At 36.6% G+C, this 19,827-nt stretch overlaps 1 protein-coding gene across 1 annotated transcript in view; it reads right to left on the reverse strand.

Annotated features, from left to right (window-relative positions):
- The window catches only part of RpL18 (ribosomal protein L18), an 80,214-nt gene that overhangs the window by 24,082 nt on the left and 36,305 nt on the right, over positions 1 to 19,827 (reverse strand). The gene's annotated exons all lie outside the window — the stretch shown is intronic.

Raw genomic sequence — 19,827 nt, forward strand, 5'->3', positions numbered from 1 at the left:
CTGTATTGAGGTCATCTTCAGAAGGATACATGTGTATAAGAAACAAGCTAAATGCTGTTGCACTCTATACAGGTAAGGTACATCTACGTTGTTAACTAATCTTTTTTCTTAGCCTGCCTTCTAGTGATTAAAAATAAATAAATAAATAAAATTAAAAAAGAAAAAAAACTACAATAAACTATGCTAGGATTCTTCTTCTGGAATTACACAGTTCATATTGTTATATTACGATTATCTTCTGGATTTGTACAGTTACAATATGAACTGTATAATTCCAGAAGAATTCTAGCAAGTGAGGACTTTAGCAGAGCTTATTGTAGTTTTTATTTATTTATTTTTTTAATCACTAGAGGGCAGGCTAAGAAAAAAAGATTAGTTAACAATTTGTTTCTTATACGCATGTATCCTTCTGAAGATGACCTCAATACAGGGGTCGAAACGTAAAGTTATTTTATTATTTATCAGTAAAAGAATCTTTTCAACACGTGTGTTTTGTGTCCCTAAATTCATAAATATGAATGCTGATCACCGTGTAACCTTAAAAGAAAGTGCTATGTGGAATAATTAAGTGCGAAGCACCTAAAGCTTGCAAAACCTACGAAAGAGTAATTAATGCATTAACATGTGGAATTTCATTCACTAAAAGGAAGTTTTAACAGATATTATTTATAGAAGCTTAGGCTTAAAAGTAATGCACCTTCAAAAAATTCTCAAAGTTGTACTAGCTAAGTATTGTTTCAAATAAAATTCTATCATTCATCACCGTTTTATGGTACATATTCTCAAGTGTTGTAGAAGATAAAATACAGTCCAACAGAATATTTCATTCCTGGTTCCCTTGTGAACAATTTTTTTCCAAAGTAGTTGATTGTTTGTCAAATCTCTGATACCATCATGTATAATTTAGTCCCCTGAATCTTTTCTCTTCCATTTTTTATTTCAACCACCTCCTTTAGCTAATCTTAAATCGCCCATCCATTTAAGTGATAATACCATATTTAATTCTTCTCTACTTGAGGTACCAAATTCTTTACCCATAAATTCATACCCACCACCCTAATTTATTTCAGGACTCATTTCTCTGATCTTCAAGTCTTTCACATTATCCAATCTAATTCTCAAATCCACATGTAAAAATTGGTCTGAATAAATCTTCAAAGTTAATGCTTTAACCCTTCACTATCATACCATTAATTAATTTTATTAAGTTTATAAATTCTATTTACTAGCCATAATATTCAACACTAAATGCAAGGCTAATTTTGAATGGCAGGCAATATCAAGTACAGTGATGTGGGAAGAATAAGACTTATCTGTGCCTATGGTCCCATAGAGGGTTCTACTATGTCAATGAAAAATTACAAGTTAGTCCCTGTTAGGGATCTAAATAGTAGAGTAGGAAATGATTGTCAGACATACAAAAATATTTTGGGAAAATTTGGAGAAAAGAGCAAAGCTAATAATAATGGCAAATATCTGTTGGATTTCTGCTCAGGACATGGACTGGTTATTACCAACACAATGTTCCAACATAAAAATGTGTACAAATTCACATGGAGAGAAGAGGCAAGGGATGAGAAAAGTTTCATTGACTATGTTATTGTTGACGTTTTCTTCCTGGTGTACACTAGTGTGTACAGAGGATTTGAAATTGGAAATGATCATTTAGTCTTGAGCAGGATAAAACTGAATTTCATATTGAAAAGAAGAACATGTAATAAATTAGAGAATACAGAGACAAATGTAGGAAAGGGTGCAGTAACAGGAATTAGAGATGATAAAGGTGACATGAAAACTGGTGAAAAAGATATCCTTGATGTATGGAGTAATTACTTTGAAAAATTTCCAAATGAAACAATCAGTGACAGCACAGTGGTAAAAAAAAAACACTGACCAGCATGCAATCAGGAATATATATATCCACACTTGAAGTAGAAAAAGCCATTAAAAGCCTGAAATTTGGAAAGGCAGCTGGAGTAGATGATATTCGACCAGAAATGTTTCTTGCACTGCATAGTTCAGAAGACCTGGACAGAGGGACGAATTCCAGATGATTGGAGTAGAACTCTCACAGTACCCATATATAAAAAGGGAAATAAAACAATATGAGAATTACAGAGATATTTCTCTACTGAGTGTTCCTGGTAAGATTCCTTGGTGAAGAACAAGCTAGATTCAGGCCAAATAGAAAGCTGTCAGGATCAGATTTTCACTTTACGACAAATAGTTGAGAAATCGTGGGAAAATAACCCAGATCGTTATTTAAGTTTTGTAGACATGCAAAAGGTATATGACAAGGTGTGAAGAGAGAAGCTATTCAAAACGCTAGTTCTATGGTGTCAATGGGGCATTATATCAAGCAATACTTGGTCTTTATTTGAGTTGTAAGTCAGCAGTTAGAATTGAAGTACAGGAAGATGATTTAATGTTAAATCTGGTGTCAGACAAGGATGTATATTATCCCTTCTGTTATTATCTACATGGATCATATGAGGGAAAGTGGTGTTAAACCTGATATCAAAATCGGATATGCTAATTGTAACAGATTAATTTAGAGGAAAATTGTCGATAGGAAGTTAGTAATGATGTAAGTTTTTCATGTAGTACCATTATATACCGTACACCCAATGAGGGTACATGTCAAAAATTTGATCATTTCTATTTTTCATTTTAATATAGCAATTTATATGGTGAAACGCTATCTTCATCACCGAGAATGTAACTGATGTTTTATGTTTTCCTATCTATTTTTAATTTGTTGTTTTACTGCTGTTCAATACTGCTCAATTATCCCTACTAATGCAATTTCATTCTCAAAGAAAATAGATGACACTCTTGGTTGTAACCATTTGAAAAGAGGTAAGGTTCCTAAATAGTATCCCACACACAACAAATCAACTCTAGAAATGTGATATAGTTGAATTGCATGATTAAAAACTTGTAAATGGCACACAAGTGAACAAAAAAAGTTCTAGCTGAATCAAACCTAAAATTCTTGAAAGTTGCATAAATTCAAAATCTAAAATCAGTTAGTGAAGCCAGCCTACAATTTTCAATGTTCATTCATTCATAAACTTTTAAGTCTTTTCTTGCTTCACTAGCTTTATGACCTCAAGGGATCTGCTATCTTACATATGTCTGAACTAACTTATAAACTTCCTTCAATTTCTACATCACATGCTGGCTAAATTCAACAAAAAAACAATTAACTGATTGTCAGAGCTATCATACCTTTTTATTTTTTTTGACTCCCACCTACATGGTTAATACATTAGTCCCCCCCCATTTTATTAGTTTTATACATTTCTTTGTATTTTTATTTACCCTACTCTACAGACCAAATGTGGAACTTTTTCAAGTCACTTCAGGATCTAATAAATGGGGCAGTGGTTCAAAGAGCCATGAAATTAATCTCCCACCTAAGGACCATTGATTGTGGTCTCAAATATCCTGCCATGGCAGGATCCATAACCAGAAAGTGGATATGCTAACCAACAAGACCAGATTATATCAATTCTCTTGATATTCATTAAATTTTTTGGTGACTTGAATATGTTAGTCATAATCCAATACTGGCTTGGGAAGAGGAAAGTAAGTTATAATGGTATTACTTACCTTCATGCTTACATGGTGATCAGAATACAATATGAAAATTATGGAAACAACTTTTGGTTTATATTAAACAAAAGTGTTACTCTAACATGGCAGTTGTTTCTATAATTTTCATAATATGTGGTATAACTTACTTTCTTCTAAAAGTGAAGCTTCTTTCATTAAATCTGGCTCTATTGTCTTATCAATACAATTCCTGAACTGTTTGTATTTATGACTATTATGTTTGAATACTTAAACCACAAGATTGTCTTATTCCTCATAAAGATCTTACTGATCTTCAGTCCAGATCAGATTTCTCTTCTTTGACTAACTTATGCTTCTCGCCTTTTCTGGCATAAACACATCCTTAGCATTCTCAACCCCAAAAGCTTGTGCTCATACAATCCATGTGTTAAGGACATCATGTTGGAGGTTTAATGAAATATTTACAGCACTGGGAAAGGATTAAAACTAATTTTAACGCTTCCAATATTTCGTCTCAATCACTGAGATATCTTCAGAGATTACAAATAACTTTTGTAACACACACACACACACACAAAGACAGCAACAATACTAAATGAAACATGTGGATGACTCTAAAGTCCTATCTGGGTGATGCACCCTATGACAGTTATTGTTTCCCAAATTTTGGGAGGTTTTATGCATCTGTATTTATTTAAATTCAGCTGATTTCTTAGTGCTACTACAGATTCTAAAAAGTCTCTCCTCTATGAATTTACTATGATGGTTTTGTTACAAAAGTTATTTGTAATCCCTCAAGGTGCCTGACTGAGACATCTTCTATGGACATTTGAACATTTTTCATATCCAATTTTAAATGTGCCCACTTTTCCAGTTCTTTCAAGCCTGTCCAGTAAAGAACTTAGTCATCCCAACATCTAATTACTAAGATCACGCCATGAAAGATGGAAATATTACACTTAAAATTAAATCAGTATGAATATATTAAATAACAAGGACCATAACACTAAATTAGAAATCTTAGTCCTAAATCACCCATCTCAAACTAACTTCCTATACAACTAAGGTGATCACTGGTGCCTATTTGGCAAATTTCAATCAGAAAATCATATGGAATCTTATCAAAGGCATTAGTAGAATCCAAACAATTCTTGTAGATAGGCTTATATGTTGGTAACGACTTAAATTATTTCAGGAATTTACAACATATATTGGAATCCAAACAAACCAACAAATCAACCTTCTCTTAACCATGATGTGCTCTGTTCAACAAGTGATCCCACCACGATTGGGAAAGTCCTAATTAATTTTTCCATTACTTTTCCTGTAACCTTAATAAGACTCACTGTTTGTAGTTCTCTTTGCACAGTAAACCAGTCTCATGAATTCTAAGAAATAAAACTGGAAATTTCATTCCTTAAACAGTATTATATTCTTAATCTCAGCAATTCATTCAAGACGATCTCAAAGTGGACTGATAACCGACTCCTCCTTACTTCTAACTTTATCCAGTGTCAGATGATTTAAGATAGGATCAATTTTCTCCTTCTGTTATTATGACATCAGACACATCTTACTTCTCAAGCAGTATCTTAAAATACCTATTAGATTATTCTAAAACTCCACATGGATCATACATATTTCCTAATATGCCAGTTATACTCAATTTGGGTTTTATAATAAGAAACGAATTATATATGAAAGATTTCTGGATTAATTTTATCATTCTTAGTTAGCAGTAACTGATATTTTTCTTCACAAATTTATAGCAGATTTTTTTTTTTACTCCTTCCAGTGATTTTTTTGACAACATGTCTTTGGGAACTGGATTGCTTATCTAACCAATTGCAGATTTACTAATGAAATTTACTTCTCAAAATAAACTTCAAGATACCCATTTTGAATTACTGTCACTTATGTTAAGTAAAAGAAATACATAAGCTATGTAATGAAATATGGAGATCAGGGTATGCCCCCAAAGAGTGGAAAAAATCGGTCTTGGTTGTTCTTCATAAGAAAGGCAGTGCTTTAGAATGCACCAATTATAGAACTATTGCATTAATGAGTGATCTTGGCAAAGTGCTGATGAAAATACTAACAGAACACCTGAAGGAGCATATGAAGGCACATCTTCCGGATGAGCAAGCTGGATTTCAACAAGATCGAAGTACAGTGCAACAAATACTTGCGCTAAGACTAAGCTTGAAGAAAGAACAAAAAGATATACTGCTGTTTCATGGACTTCCAAAAAGCATTTGATAATATTGACCAAAATATAACATGGGCTGTCTTGGAATCCTATGGTGTGGAGACAATAAATTGATCTGCCTGCTGAAAGATATAAACAGCCAAGCACAAGCAAAAATCAGAATAGCAGGTGAGACTGGAGAGTGGTTTGCCACTAGTCAAGGCACAAGACAAGGGGACCCAATATCACCAATCATCTTCATCACACATCTGGGAAGAACACTAGATAAGATTAAAGATGTTGGAGGCATTTCAATAAATGGCATGAGAATAAACTACCCCTGCTTTGCAGATGATATTGTCCTGGTTGAAAAAGAGGCAGCAAGGCTGGAACAGACATTGCAAACACTATACACAGAAGGAAAAAGATATGGACTGTCAACTTTGAAAAAAACTAAAACAATGATATTCAGACAACAGGAGTTACTGAACAGAGTTACGATAGACAGATTTCAACTGAAAAATGTGGAACACTTCACATATCTTGGATACCGCACGACTTGGACCCCAAAAAAGAGATAAAAATTAGAATAGTCAGAGCAACAACTATTTTAAAAGCCATGGACAAAATATAGAAGAGTCCAGCTATAAAGATGCAAACTAAACTGCGCATTGTAGAAACCTGCATCTTCAGCAGCATGCTCTATGGATGCGAGGCCTGAGTACCCTTAGAGAATCTGAAAGGATTTGAGAGGAAGTGCTATAGAAAGATCTTGAGAATAAGCTGAATACAGAAAGTGAACAATGACGAAATCTACAGACAAATACAACCAAAAGAAAACCTGATCCAGAAAATAATCAAAAGGAAAATACGTCTATTTGGCCATATATGTAGGATGAATGATGAGAGAAAATTAAAAACGTTGCTGTTTGGAATGATTGAAGGAAAGAACAAAAGTGGAAGACCAAACAGAGAATGGGGCGATGACATCGTCAAATGGTGTGGAAACTTTATACACAAACTGAGTCATCTTGCACAAAATAGAATGCAATGGAAGAATCATATCAAGATGGCAGCAGACACCTATGGGCATTGGACCCATGGTTGTTGTTGTTGATGATGTTAAGTAATGTCTGTCAGTTAATACTTCTCAACTCCCAATATATCCTTCAAGTTAGCTTTTTGAAATCTCACCTTGATGAATTTCAATTATCACCTCTTCCCTTAATCTCTCCAAGGTCAAAAGGTGCATCACTAATTCCTGTTGTGTTATTATGAAATTCAAGATTTTATTGCATCTAGTAGACTCATGTACTTGCTTTGGGTTTTATCATGAAGTGGCTCCAAAATTATACTATGGCCTATTATTGCAATCCGTGTCAGTATCTTCCATGCTAAAATAATGAATTATTTTGTTTTTGCTGTCTTATCTTATATACTACAAGAATATGCTCATATCTTTAACCCTGCATATAAGTTCTAATAAGAATTTGTCTTGTTCTTATGACATAACATAGATTAAATTACTCTGTGAGAGGAAAAATTTAGCTCTTATCCCTTTCTTGATTGCATTCATTCATTCTCAATTTACATGGAACTCCCTAATCCTCTCCTGATCCTCCATAAAAAGAAAAATTCCATCTATTGATATCATGTATGACCTTTTCAGAAGTTTGTAGATCTCCCTGTTTCAATATTGGAATAGCATCAGTTGGCATTAACAAAAAACTATAAAAAAAATATAGACAAGTGTACACACACACACACACACACACACAAATATATATACATGCAGATGGATTATTATGTCTGTACACAAATGCCAGGAGTATCAAACAAAGGGACAGAGTTTGTTGCCTTAGTCAACATGTTGAGAACTCAGATTGTAGGCATTAGTGAGACCTGGCTATCAAAATCAAACATACTAACTGGTATTGAGCGTAAAGGGTACACCATTTTCAGTGTATCCTTTTATATGATTAGGAGAGGAAGGGGGTATGCTGCTAAAGATATTGGATATAGAAGAGCTAAAGATATTGGAAAAATATAGACAAGTGTACACATACAAACACACACACACACACACACACACACACACACACACACACACACACACACACAAATATATATACATGCAGATGGATTATTATGTCTGTACACAAATGCCAGGAGTATCAAACAAAGGGATAGAGTTTGTTGCCTTAGTCAACATGTTGAGAACTCAGATTGTAGGCATTAGTGAGACCTGGCTATCAAAATCAAACATACTAACTGGTATTGAGCGTAAAGGGTACACCATTTTCAGTGTATCCTTTTATATGATTAGGAGAGGAAGGGGGTATGCTGCTAAAGATATTGGATGACTTGAATTCAGTTAGAGTTGAGACCTATGACCATAGTATTACTATTAACAGTATTTCATGCAGCAGTGAGTTTGAAGCCATTTGGAGTGAGATGGATCGGTTGCTAGCAATGAAGAAATGCATCACCAAATAGACAAGTTGACTGTGCAGGACATCCCCAAGCACTATGTGATGGAAGGAACTCAAGGTCAAAGAGTGTTAGATCTGATTACAGCATCAGAGGGCTTTTCACTTAAAGATGTAACTATTCTACCTCCGGTTGGTGACAGTGATCTGTCACCAACTGGATGTATGCAGTACTCACTCAGGAAGTGACTAGGTCTATGAATTTCTAGTTATGGAAATTTCCATTCATTTCACAGTTATGACCAACTGTGGAATGGGATCAGTTGATGGATGGGAAGCATTTAAACAATACCAGGGTGTGCCCTGAGAGTTTAGGATAGGTAATCTTATTAAGCAAGAGATTTGGAAAAAAAAAAAAAATGATGTGCATTATGGAAATTATAAGCAGGCTAGAAAAGCCACAACTTTTGTATGGAAAGAAACTGACTCTGCATGCTATAGACAACCCACAAGAATTCTATCGATATGCTGCAAGTAAAAGAAATAATGAATATGAAAGAATAATTCTTCTAAATGAAGACAGAGTGCGGGTTACAGATGCAGAAGGTTGTTCAACTAATGAGTGCCCATTTTGTTGAAAGCTATCAACCTGGTGTACGTGACATTGAGCTCACTGCAACCTCTTCACTTGAAGAAATTCAGGTGTACGAGGACAAGGCATTAGAGTTGTTGCACCAACTGAATAAGAATTCAGCAATAGGGACTGATGAGATATCAGCATGTGTGCTAAAAGAGTATTCAGTTAAACTGGCTATTCTTTTGACCAGGCTGTTTAATGAGTCTCAGAACAGGGAAGATTCTGCAAGAATGGAAAGAATGTATGGTAATTCCATTGCATAAGGGTGAGGAAAAGACTGATGTGGTGAACTATCGACCAGTTAGAATCTCAGTATAGGTGGTGAAGATTTTGGAAAAATTGGTTAGGACTCGCATTCAGAAATGGGCTGAGAGTGAATCTGTACTTTGCAATCAGCAACATGGGTTTATTAAGGGAAGGTCATGTTTTAGCAAGTTACATTCTATAACAATGTTGCAATTGAACTAGACAAGGGGAATGGATACACCATTGATACCTTTGGATTCTGTTAAAGCTTTTGACAGAATACAGTATGGTAGACTCATTAATCGGAGAATATGTGTTTGGATTATAGAATATTAGTGTGGATAAGATGATGATGACTGACAGAGATATCAAAAAGTGGTATACGGGGGATCTGAGTCTGCAAGGTTTAAGTAGCTATACTATGTTATGGACCTATACTTGGGTAGCTCCATCACTATCACTACAGGGTCCTGTGCAACTTCTATTCCTGCAGTGGGGGGTGTTCGCCAGAGTGATCCTCTATCTCCCCTTTTCTTTAACTGCATCATAGATGAGTTTCTTCACTCTCTTCCTAGCCATATAGGCTACTCTCTAGGCGCTTCTTCCTTTAATGATATGGCCTTTGCAGATGATCTTATTCTCGTAGCCTCTACTAAGATAGGTTTGCAAGAACTCCTTGACCGGGCAGTTGACTTCTCTATTCGAGGTCTTTCTATTAATGTAGAGAAGTCCTGCTCTTTAGCTCTTGTCCCCTCTGGTCATGACAAGAAGCTTAAGGTCGAGACTATAGTTTTCCCTGCACGGGAGGCCGTTGCATGCTTTGACCATCCTGGAAGAGTGGAGATACCTCGGTATCAGGTTCACCCCAAAGGGAAGGTCTTCTGTCCCTTCTATCCTAGAAGCTGGGATCGCTTCTTTGAGGAAAGCTCCTCTCAAGCCCCAGCAAAGACTGTTTCTCCTTTCCCCACTATCTCCTACCTCCCTTTAACCACAAGTTGGTGCTTGGTAGGACATATATCTCGGTACTGTCCTGAATGGACAGGGGCTATCTGTTCGGCCATGAGATCATGGCTCCGACTGACACTCCTACTGCATATGTCCATGCGAGGGTGAAGGATGGTGGGCTCGGGGTTCCATCACTTAGATGGCTGATCTCACGCCTGCAGCTGTCAAGAATCGCGCAGTTAGAACTATCTTCTTCCCCTATCTGAAGAGAGGTTTTCTATAGCCCATTAATACAAGACTTTAGGCAGGCTAATGGCTGGTCCCATTATCAAGGTACTTTAATTGAGTCAGCTCCCGCAGAACACAAGAGGTGGGCATCTCTGTTGCACTGTTCTGTAGATGGTGCTCCTTTAAAAGAGTCATATCTGGTACCTCCCCAGAATGATTGGGTAAGGGATGGCACCAGCTCCTCCCTGGGTTTGAGTATGACCTTATCAGGACGAGGATCAATGCCTTGCCCACTCGAGCCCACACAGCTCGATCGAGTAGTGTCAACTCAAACTGTAGGGCTGGCTGCCACTACGGTGAGACACTGTCTCATATAGCCTAGTGTTGCTTCTGCACCCATGGGGTCCATGTGCAGAGGCATGATGCCATGGTCTCCAATCTGAACAACTGCTTTAAGAACAACGGTTGGGAGACTGCAGTGGAACCACATCATAGGACCTTCACGGGTTTGCGTAAGCCAGATTGTGGGCACAGGGCACCCACTAGCCATAATAATAAAGTAAACGATTATAAAAATAACCAAGATCTAGTTAGTAAGATACGGGAGGAGCATGAGGCAACTCCGAGGTTTACCAGTGCCACCATCTCTTTACATGGCATATGGAGTGCAGATAGTTATAAGGACTTAAAACAGCTTGGACTTATGCAGAAGGATATAAAAGTTCTTTTCTTGAGGGCCCTACAGGCATACTGGTGGCATGGCGTTGCCACCAGAGAATGACTACAATGATAACTAGAACAGGTATAGGGTAAAACACTTGTTTATATCAAGCCTGGACGTGAAAGGTTGTGCTGCCCATAAACAGTACAAAGATTAATAATAAAAAATAAAAATAAAAACAAGTGTGTACTACAAGGATCAGTGCTTGGTCCACTGTTATTCAATTTGTACATTCATGATACTGGGAAGGATATGACTAACGACATACAGCTATTTACTGATGATGCAAAGATAGGTAGGGTAATCAGGAATGCTGCTGATATGCGGTACTTTCAGAATGATTTGAATAGGCTGGAATTGTGGGCATGGGAAAATGATGCGAGTTCGTCAGTAAATGTAAAGTCATGCACTTCGGTGTGATTAGATATCCAATGACATTATATTGGTTGGATTATAAGAAACTGATGAGGCTAGGGATCTTGGAGTGTTAGTAGATAGGAAGTTGAAGTTCAGGAGCCATGTAGCAAAGATTGCAAATTCAAATCAAAAGATAATTGCAATGCTGAAACAAACATTCACATGCAAAGATAAGGATGTCATTTTGCCTCTTTACAAGGCATTAGATTAGGCAAGGATTAGACATCACTTGGACTATTGTGCACAGATCTGGTCTGATATATTGGAGAGAGTGCAAAGGAGAGTTAAAAATGATATCTGGATTATGAAATACTGATTATGAAGACAGACTAAGAATTTGTAGACTGCAGACACTAGCAAACAGGAGAAAGAGGAGTGAAATGATTGAGAATTACAAACTTCTGAAAGGGTCATACAGGATTTCCATTGATGGAATTTTTTAATTTACTGAGGGCATCGTTGTAAGATGATAATGAATGCTACTAAGAAGAGGGTGAGGGCTAGATTTTTCTCTCATGGGGCAGTGCATGATTAGAATGGACTGCCATTGGATGTTGTGAGTGCAAGCAGTATGAATGAATTCAAGAATAAGTATAAATTAAAGATACCAAGAAATTATATACTTGGTTTCCTTTATCCAAGTGTAAGCAACCAAGTTTGAGCTTGAACTATTTTCAGGACTGGGGCAACTCATATATAGAAGTTTATGAAGCTCTGAGTCTGGCTCCCACTGACGAGTCCTCAATTAAAAGTCGAAACTGGTCTGGGTAGTGACCCTTCCCATAATGCATAGTATTATACATATCTGCAAGGATATGTGCTTTGCAGTGTGGGATACTAAGGCAAGTGATGTGAAGTCATAAGCTTCTATATACAAGTTGTCCTGAAAATAATTCAGGGACAAACTTGTGTGCTTACACTTGGATAAAGGATTAAACCAAGCATGTAATTTTTTGGTATCTTTAATTTATAGTATAACCAAGTGAAGAAACTCCATAGCTGGTGTGCTATATGTGGCCTCCCTCGATGAGTCCCAGACTCCCTGGACATTCTCTTAATATATATAAAGTTAGGAAAGATGAGCTCCCATAAAAGGAATAGATGTAGACCACTGGAAGTTAGGACAATGGAGTAATGTTTCATGCATTTCTTTATACAGCACAACTTTTATAAAGGACTCTTATTTTGCTCCAATGAACTATGTTTAGTGCAGATAGCATGCTCAGCAAATCCACTGTTTAGGCTCATGATATTTATCATTATTATCAGTGTATTTTTTGTGGAAAAAAAGGTGCCGTACTCACTATGAGGATGTTATTACGGCGACTTCCACACTTCCTCAGATATACCCTCGTCGTCTCTAGATCGCTTCTTGCTTTTGGTATCAACATTTTATTCTTGACATACAGCCACTCGTTGATCTCTCACTTCTGTGAGCGAAACGAGTGGAGATTGTCCAACATTTGGGCCAATCATTATCAGAGTCTGCTTCTTTTTGACCAGGTGGATCTTCGGTCTTGGTTTCGTGATCGTCTTCACCAAGTCTATTTTCGGTGCTAGTTTTCTGTTTTACAGGATCACAAGTAGATTCAACAATTTCTGCTTCTTCGGCCTACCTTTTTTTTTATCCATTTGCATAAAGTAACTATTTTACTTTATTATTAAAGTAAAATTATTAAGGCTGAAGAATTACTTTAATTTATTAAAGTAATTATTTTTTAAATTAAATTAAAGTAAAATAATTACTCTAATTTATTAAAGTACCGTATTTGCCGGTATATAAGACGCACCCCCTTTTTTGTACACATTTTTTAGGAAAAAAAACTTTATCACTGAATATTATAATAAATTTACAGTATTTCAAATATAAAGTAATAAGTAGGTTTACTTTCAACAAATACCTAATCTAACTAGGAAAGAGTACCCACCTTTTAATCTTCTTCGTCAAAACCAAGAAATTCATCTGGGTTTTGATGAATACAGAGGACAAACAAATGTGTTCTCTGTACCATCCAGTGCATTACTAGTACACTTCTTAAATGATTTAACCACTGTCTCAGTTTTCACAGCATCACATGAAGATCTGACCCACCTCACAAACTTGCAAAATGCTAGGCCTCTTCCATCTTCCTGATGGCGTAACCACAAACCTGAAGACTGCATCCAGCTGTTCCACTTCTCCTTCATAAATCCCTTAAATGGTTTATTAATACAGATATCTAAAAGTTGCAGCTAACTAGTTATATCTCCTGGATTTATAGCTAACTAGTTATATCTCATGGATTTACAGCTAACTGAGTTTTCAATTCCTTGAGTTTATTTTTAACATCTGTTCTACGAGAACGAAACTGATCCCATACTAGCAGGGCAGGCTTCTTCAACAGTCTGCCAGGGCACCTAGACCAAATTTTATCTATCCGTAACTTCATTCCTCCACCATCCATCCAGTCTTTTGCATGAACATGTACAAACACTCCTTTAAGCAGTTTTTTCTTTGGGTAGCATCTTCCTTTTAAAAATCAACAGTGTTAGCAATTTTGTCCAATCAGCACAGCAGGATAAACAACCGTGTAGTGGGTTTTTTCGTGCTGCAAAGTTTTAACAGTAACACTTTTTGTGCCCTTGGAATATAGCTTTATTTGAGGGCACATCAAAAGTCAGCAGAACCTCGTCCATGTTTCCTATTTGTGCAAGTTCAAAAGTTTCTCGTTTCCTTGCATTAATGACGAATCGATGAAATTCAATAATTTTTTCTTCATATTCAGCTTCTGTGATATTTTTGTTTTAGTCCGCATACATAGCTGGTTTCTGTTCATGAATCTTGAACACTATGATGTTGATCCAGTAAAGTTGGCGATCTCTCTCTGTTAGTGGCTATCGCTTTCACTTGATGAATAATCATTTTTGTAGAGACTGAAACTCCCGCTTTTCTGTCATTTAAAATCCAAGTATATTCAGTTCTGCCTAAAGTTCGGGCCATTTCACAGTTCCACTTTGTAGGTTATGTTTACTGTTAGTTGCTTTTTTAGATCCTCTTCCAGATTCTGCTAAGTTCATTCATTTTCTTAGTTTGAGGTGTCCTGAAATGCCTCTCTGTGTAGCCCTGTTTGCATATTCTTTAGCGTACACAATCACACGTAGCTTGTATGCAATATTGTAGCAATGCCGGCATTTTTCAGCCATAATTTGCCAAGAAATTAGAGAAAATTTAGTGGCAGAAATTTATCACCATTCACAACAACTGCGACAACACGCACATCCACTGAACTCTACGTAACTGGAATGCTCTCATACACCACAAAAAAGCAAGAAAGAAATCGTGTAACTTGGAACAGAGAAAATTTCCAGAAATGAAAGTAATAAAAAACTGAGTATCAGCATATAAGACACACCCTGTTTTTCAGACCTATTTTAAAAGAAAAAAATGCATCTCATACGCCGGCAAATACGGTAATTATTTTACTCGTTTTGAACAATGACTGCACTGATTTAACTTAGAATAATTCAAAACTCAAATGAACACCTGCTTGTTGCAGAGTGAATATAGAACTGATAAACTGATATTGGAAACAATCAGAATTGATCACAACTTCCTGTTTCCGGTTGAGTACCAACCTATAAAACAGGAAAGCAGAGTACCAACTTATGAGTAATCAAAACTGAAAATTCAATTTGTGAACATAGTACCATCTACCAGAATATTTATAATACAGTTTGCTGTCAATAAATAGCAATTTTTTAAAAATTTAAGAAAAAAGGTGCTGGTGCTGCATACCATCAGAAAAAAAAAAGCACCGATTATTATTATTATTTAACACCTCCAAGGAGTCCAAAGACTCATCGAGAGAGAGAACCTACTCTACAACTCTTCACCTCCACCAACCGTCATCATCTACACCAACGCCATTTACCGCCAACCACCACTAGTATTTCACATACAATCACAAACATCCATGCCCACGACGGGATTTGAACTCACAGCATTTTGGCTGGAGAGCAAATACGCTAACCACTCGGCCAACATATAAGACTATGTTCTTCAAGACAAATAAAAGCAGATCTTTCAGTTTGTCCAAAATATGACAAGCTGCAAAAGCAAGAAAGGTGGAGTTTTTCTGATGGGGCTAAAAGCAACAGAAATGTTCAATGGTTTCAAAATTTTTACTATGTTTTCAGAAATGCCCTGCACATAACAAATAGGAATGCAAGTTATTTCATCTGGATTAGAAGAGGCAGAGATTCCATAACTGTTGAATGCTTTATTTTTGATGAAGGAATCATCAAAAGCATTCGATAAGAAAATAAATTTAATATGTTGTAATTCTTTTTGTAAAACTTTTTCAGAAGAACATAAATAATTTATGTTCTTCTGACTTTGAGTAGTTTTAATGTCTTCCACTTCAAATACAGAAGAAATAATGTACATTCCTATCCCTTATGTACAAGGCATTAGTGAACCTATAGCAAAAGTTTTAAAACCACTGAATATTTTTGTTGCCTTTCGACCATTCAGAAAAATCTCCACCTTTCTCACTTCTCCTAAGGACAAGCTTCCACATCTTAATTATCCAGGTAGGTGTTTACCAGATTCCTTGCTCTTGTGGATTATCTTATTTCAGAGAAACAGGAAGTTCTTCTAGCCGAATAGAAGATCTGCCTCTATTTGGCTAGAAGAACACTAGTCTTATATTCAATACCCTGAACCTGAACAGCCTGGAGTTGCAGTACATAGAGTTCATTGGAAAAAGACAAGAATCCTTCGGAGAAACAGGAAGATCTGCCTCTATTCGACTAGAAGAACACTAGTCTTATATTCAATACCTTGAACCTGAACAGTCTAGACTTGCAGAACATGCCATCATCACTAGATGTAGAGTTCATTGGAAAAAGGCAAGAATCCTTCACAAAAGTCGGTTCCTCATGGAATGGCTTCATAAAGAAACATGCGACTTCACCCGCCTAACTTAAACAGATATGATTGTTTACGTCTATCCCCTTTATGGGAGATAGTACTTTATAATTCAGCTAATCTTTCCTAACTTTTTACTGTGTATATATATATATATATATATATATATATGTTTTTTTTTTTTTTTTTTTTTTTTTTTTTTTTTTTTTTTGTTAGGAAATTTATTGACCTTTTTAGTTGAATACAGTAGCCTGTACAAGTCTTCTTCATAAAAACTGTAAGCTGCTGTTTGGTTGATGAATTAGTAGATCTAAAAAGACTATTTGATAATCTATTTCTCTTTTCTGAGGTGAATTGGATCCTAGAACAAAGTGTATTTATTTTGGAAAGAAACTGCTGTAACTCAGAGAAAAGGGCATTCCAAATTGCAAAAATATCACCGACCTATCTGTCCCAATGTGAAATATCAAACAGACATTCAGTGTTTCATGAAGAAGTTGGCAATGGTAGGAGAAATAGGATTGCCATAGCTATTCCTTCAATCTGTTGATATAATTTGTTTTGAAAAGTGAAATAATCAAAGTGTACAACAAAATCAAATATTTACCAACATATCATGGAAATTCTTGGAGTAATTTGATGGCATCTGATAAATGAATGTTAATAATTAAAGATACAAAACCTAAACTGATCATACTATCAGAAGGGCCTAGATCACATTTTTTTAAATACAAGGCATTTTTAATATAAACTAAAGATCTTCTAGTAGAAGAAGCAAGTAAATTAGATAAGAATTTAGGTAACTTACACCAGGTGGATGAGCACAGTAAGTTTTATGGTTTTTCTTTTTGTACTTCATCCCAAATTGAAACATTATTAATAAGAGTATTAAGTCTAATCATCTAGCTACCAGCAGGATAAGATAGATAGATTTACACCATCCAATCTTTTTAAATTAAGACAATAGAGTAATGTTTCACGTTTCTTTATATGAGTCATTTCAACTTTTAATCCCAACTTGCCATACAGATAATCTCGGTCGTTTTTTTTTTGATAATTCTCAGATAATTTTGGTGTTCTTTGCCAGATGTTAAGTGATCTACCAGTCTGTCCAAAGTAGGCTAAACTGCTGGCACAAGAACTTTATACACTCCCAGAATGTTCAAAAGGATGTAGTCAATCTTTAGGAGAACATAAAAAAAGTAGTTAGTTAAATGAAAGGCTTGAAAGTAGTATAGAAAAATATATTCACAAAGAACTTTGGTTATTTTTTTCAGATGTACCCTTCACATGGGTATGGGAATGGTTTTGCTGTGATTTTGTGTGTAGAAGGGATGGAGAATGCATATAATATATTGTCTTTCTAGTAGCAAGGCTTATACGTTGGTCATACATAACTGGTAATTAGCTTACGGAATTAACAATGCATATAAAGTATATTAATTAAAGGTAACTTTAATAAATAACTTCTATATTTCGGCAACGTCACATTGCCATCTTCAGGAACATAAAGATATGGTATGTGCATGCAGGCACTAACAAAAGCAAATGAGGAAGAAAGCAAGAAACTAATATTGTTCCTAAAGTCCTAATGATGCCCTCTGGTGGGCTAATTTGGTTGGCTTGGCAGTTGGGCTGAAGTTCTCAAAATGTAAGTCTCCCAAATTTGGGGTAGTTTCATGCACCCAAATTTGTTGAGGTCAGGAACGTTTTTTAGAGCTGCTGAAGATTCCTTGAATAATCTTTCGTATTTAAACTTGCTGCGGTGTATTATTTTTGTTTTCTTCCAATGAATTCTATGGTGGGTATCTTAGGCATGGTCTGCCAGCCCAGAGCGGCTGTACTGGTGAAACCGGATGTAGTCTTTGTGTTCTAAAATCCTGATATTTGTTGTTCTGCCTGTTTGGCCAAAGTAGGACAATTTGCAGCTGCAAGGGACCTGATAGGTAGGTCTAGGGGAAGTGGTTGGTCTTTGGTAGAGCAGATAAGGGATGCCAACTTTTTATATGTAACAAGAAGTAAGGTCATATTTTCTGAGGATATTGGTTATTTTCTCAGAGGTGCCCTGGATGTAGGGGATGGTGATAGATTTGGTGTAATCTTTATTGTGGAGGGGGGAGGGGGGGGGGTTGTGGTTTACTGGTTTGAGTATTTTTTGGGGTTATAGCCATTGGCTAAGAAAGTGTTGTGGATGTGGTTTAGTTCAGTAGTTAGGGCCTTGTCATCTGAGCAGATTAATTTTGCCCTGTTATATAGTGTTTTTATAACCCCATATTGTTGTGAGGGGGGGGGGGGGGATTGCTGGTGAATGTATCTGCCACTATGGGTGGGTTTTCTGTAAACAGAGAAAACCAAAGATCCATCAAGCTGGCAGGTGATTAAAGTGTCTAGGAAGGGGAGGGTGTTGTTTTCCTCTTTTTCTAAGGTGAAATGGACTCTGAGGTGTTGGTTGTTTAAGTGTGTTAGGAAGGAGTGGAGCGAGCCTGAGCCAAGAGCAAATAGCGAACACATCATCCACGTAACGAAGCCAAATAGTGGGTTTTTGTGGGGCGGAGTTTAAGGCTTTCTCTTCAAAGGTATCCATAAAGAAATCAACCAAGGGTGGAGAAAGTGGCGAACCCATGGCTGTCCCCTCTATCTGTTTGTAGAACTTTCCTTGCCAAACAAAATAGCCTGAGTTCACTGTGAACTGAAATAGGGCTGAGATATCGGGAGGAAACTTGGCTTGGATGAGCTCTAGGGTTTCTTTGAGTGGGACGTTAGTGAATAGGGAGGAGATGTCAAAACTGACCATTATGTCAGTGTGTTGGAGTGAGAGATTTTCTACACTGGCTTTAAAGTGGGCTGAGTTTTTTATGTGTGATGGTGTGTTGCCAGTATAGTGTGTGAGCATTTTGGCTAAATGTTTGGCTAATTTATATGTGGGGGAATCAATGCCATCCACTATGGGACGTAATGGCACATTTTGTTTATGTATTTTTGGGAGTCCATATAATCGGGAGGGGGGGGGGGGGTCTAGAGTTATAAGGTTTTAGTTTGTTAGTGACTTCCACAGGCCAAGAAGTGACTTTCTTAAGGAGTCTGTGGAGAGTTCTAATCTGAAAGCTGGTAGGATTATATTCAATAGGGAGGTAAGTAGTACGGTCTAGTACTAAAGCATTAAGCTTACCTTTGTAGTCCTTTTGATTTAGCACCACAGTGGCGTTAGCACCGCTATTTGGCTTCGTTACGTGGATGATGTGTTCGCTATTTGACCACATGGCTCTGACTCACTTCACTCCTTCCTAACACACTTAAACAACAAACACACCAGAGTCCATTTCACCTTAGAAAAAGAGGAAAACAACACCCTCCCCTTCCTAGACACTTTAATCACCCGCCAGATTGATGGATCTTTGGTTTTCTCTGTTTACAGAAAACCCACCCACACTGGCAGATACATTCACCAGCAATCCCCTCCCCTCACAACAATATGGGGTTATAAAAACACTATATAACAGGGCAAAATTAATCCGCTCAGATGACAAG

Source organism: Typopeltis vanoorti, chromosome 21, assembly GCF_054136105.1.
Source record: "Typopeltis vanoorti isolate ZY-2024b chromosome 21, IOZ_Tvanoo_1.0, whole genome shotgun sequence".
NCBI lineage: Eukaryota > Metazoa > Arthropoda > Arachnida > Uropygi > Thelyphonidae > Typopeltis > Typopeltis vanoorti.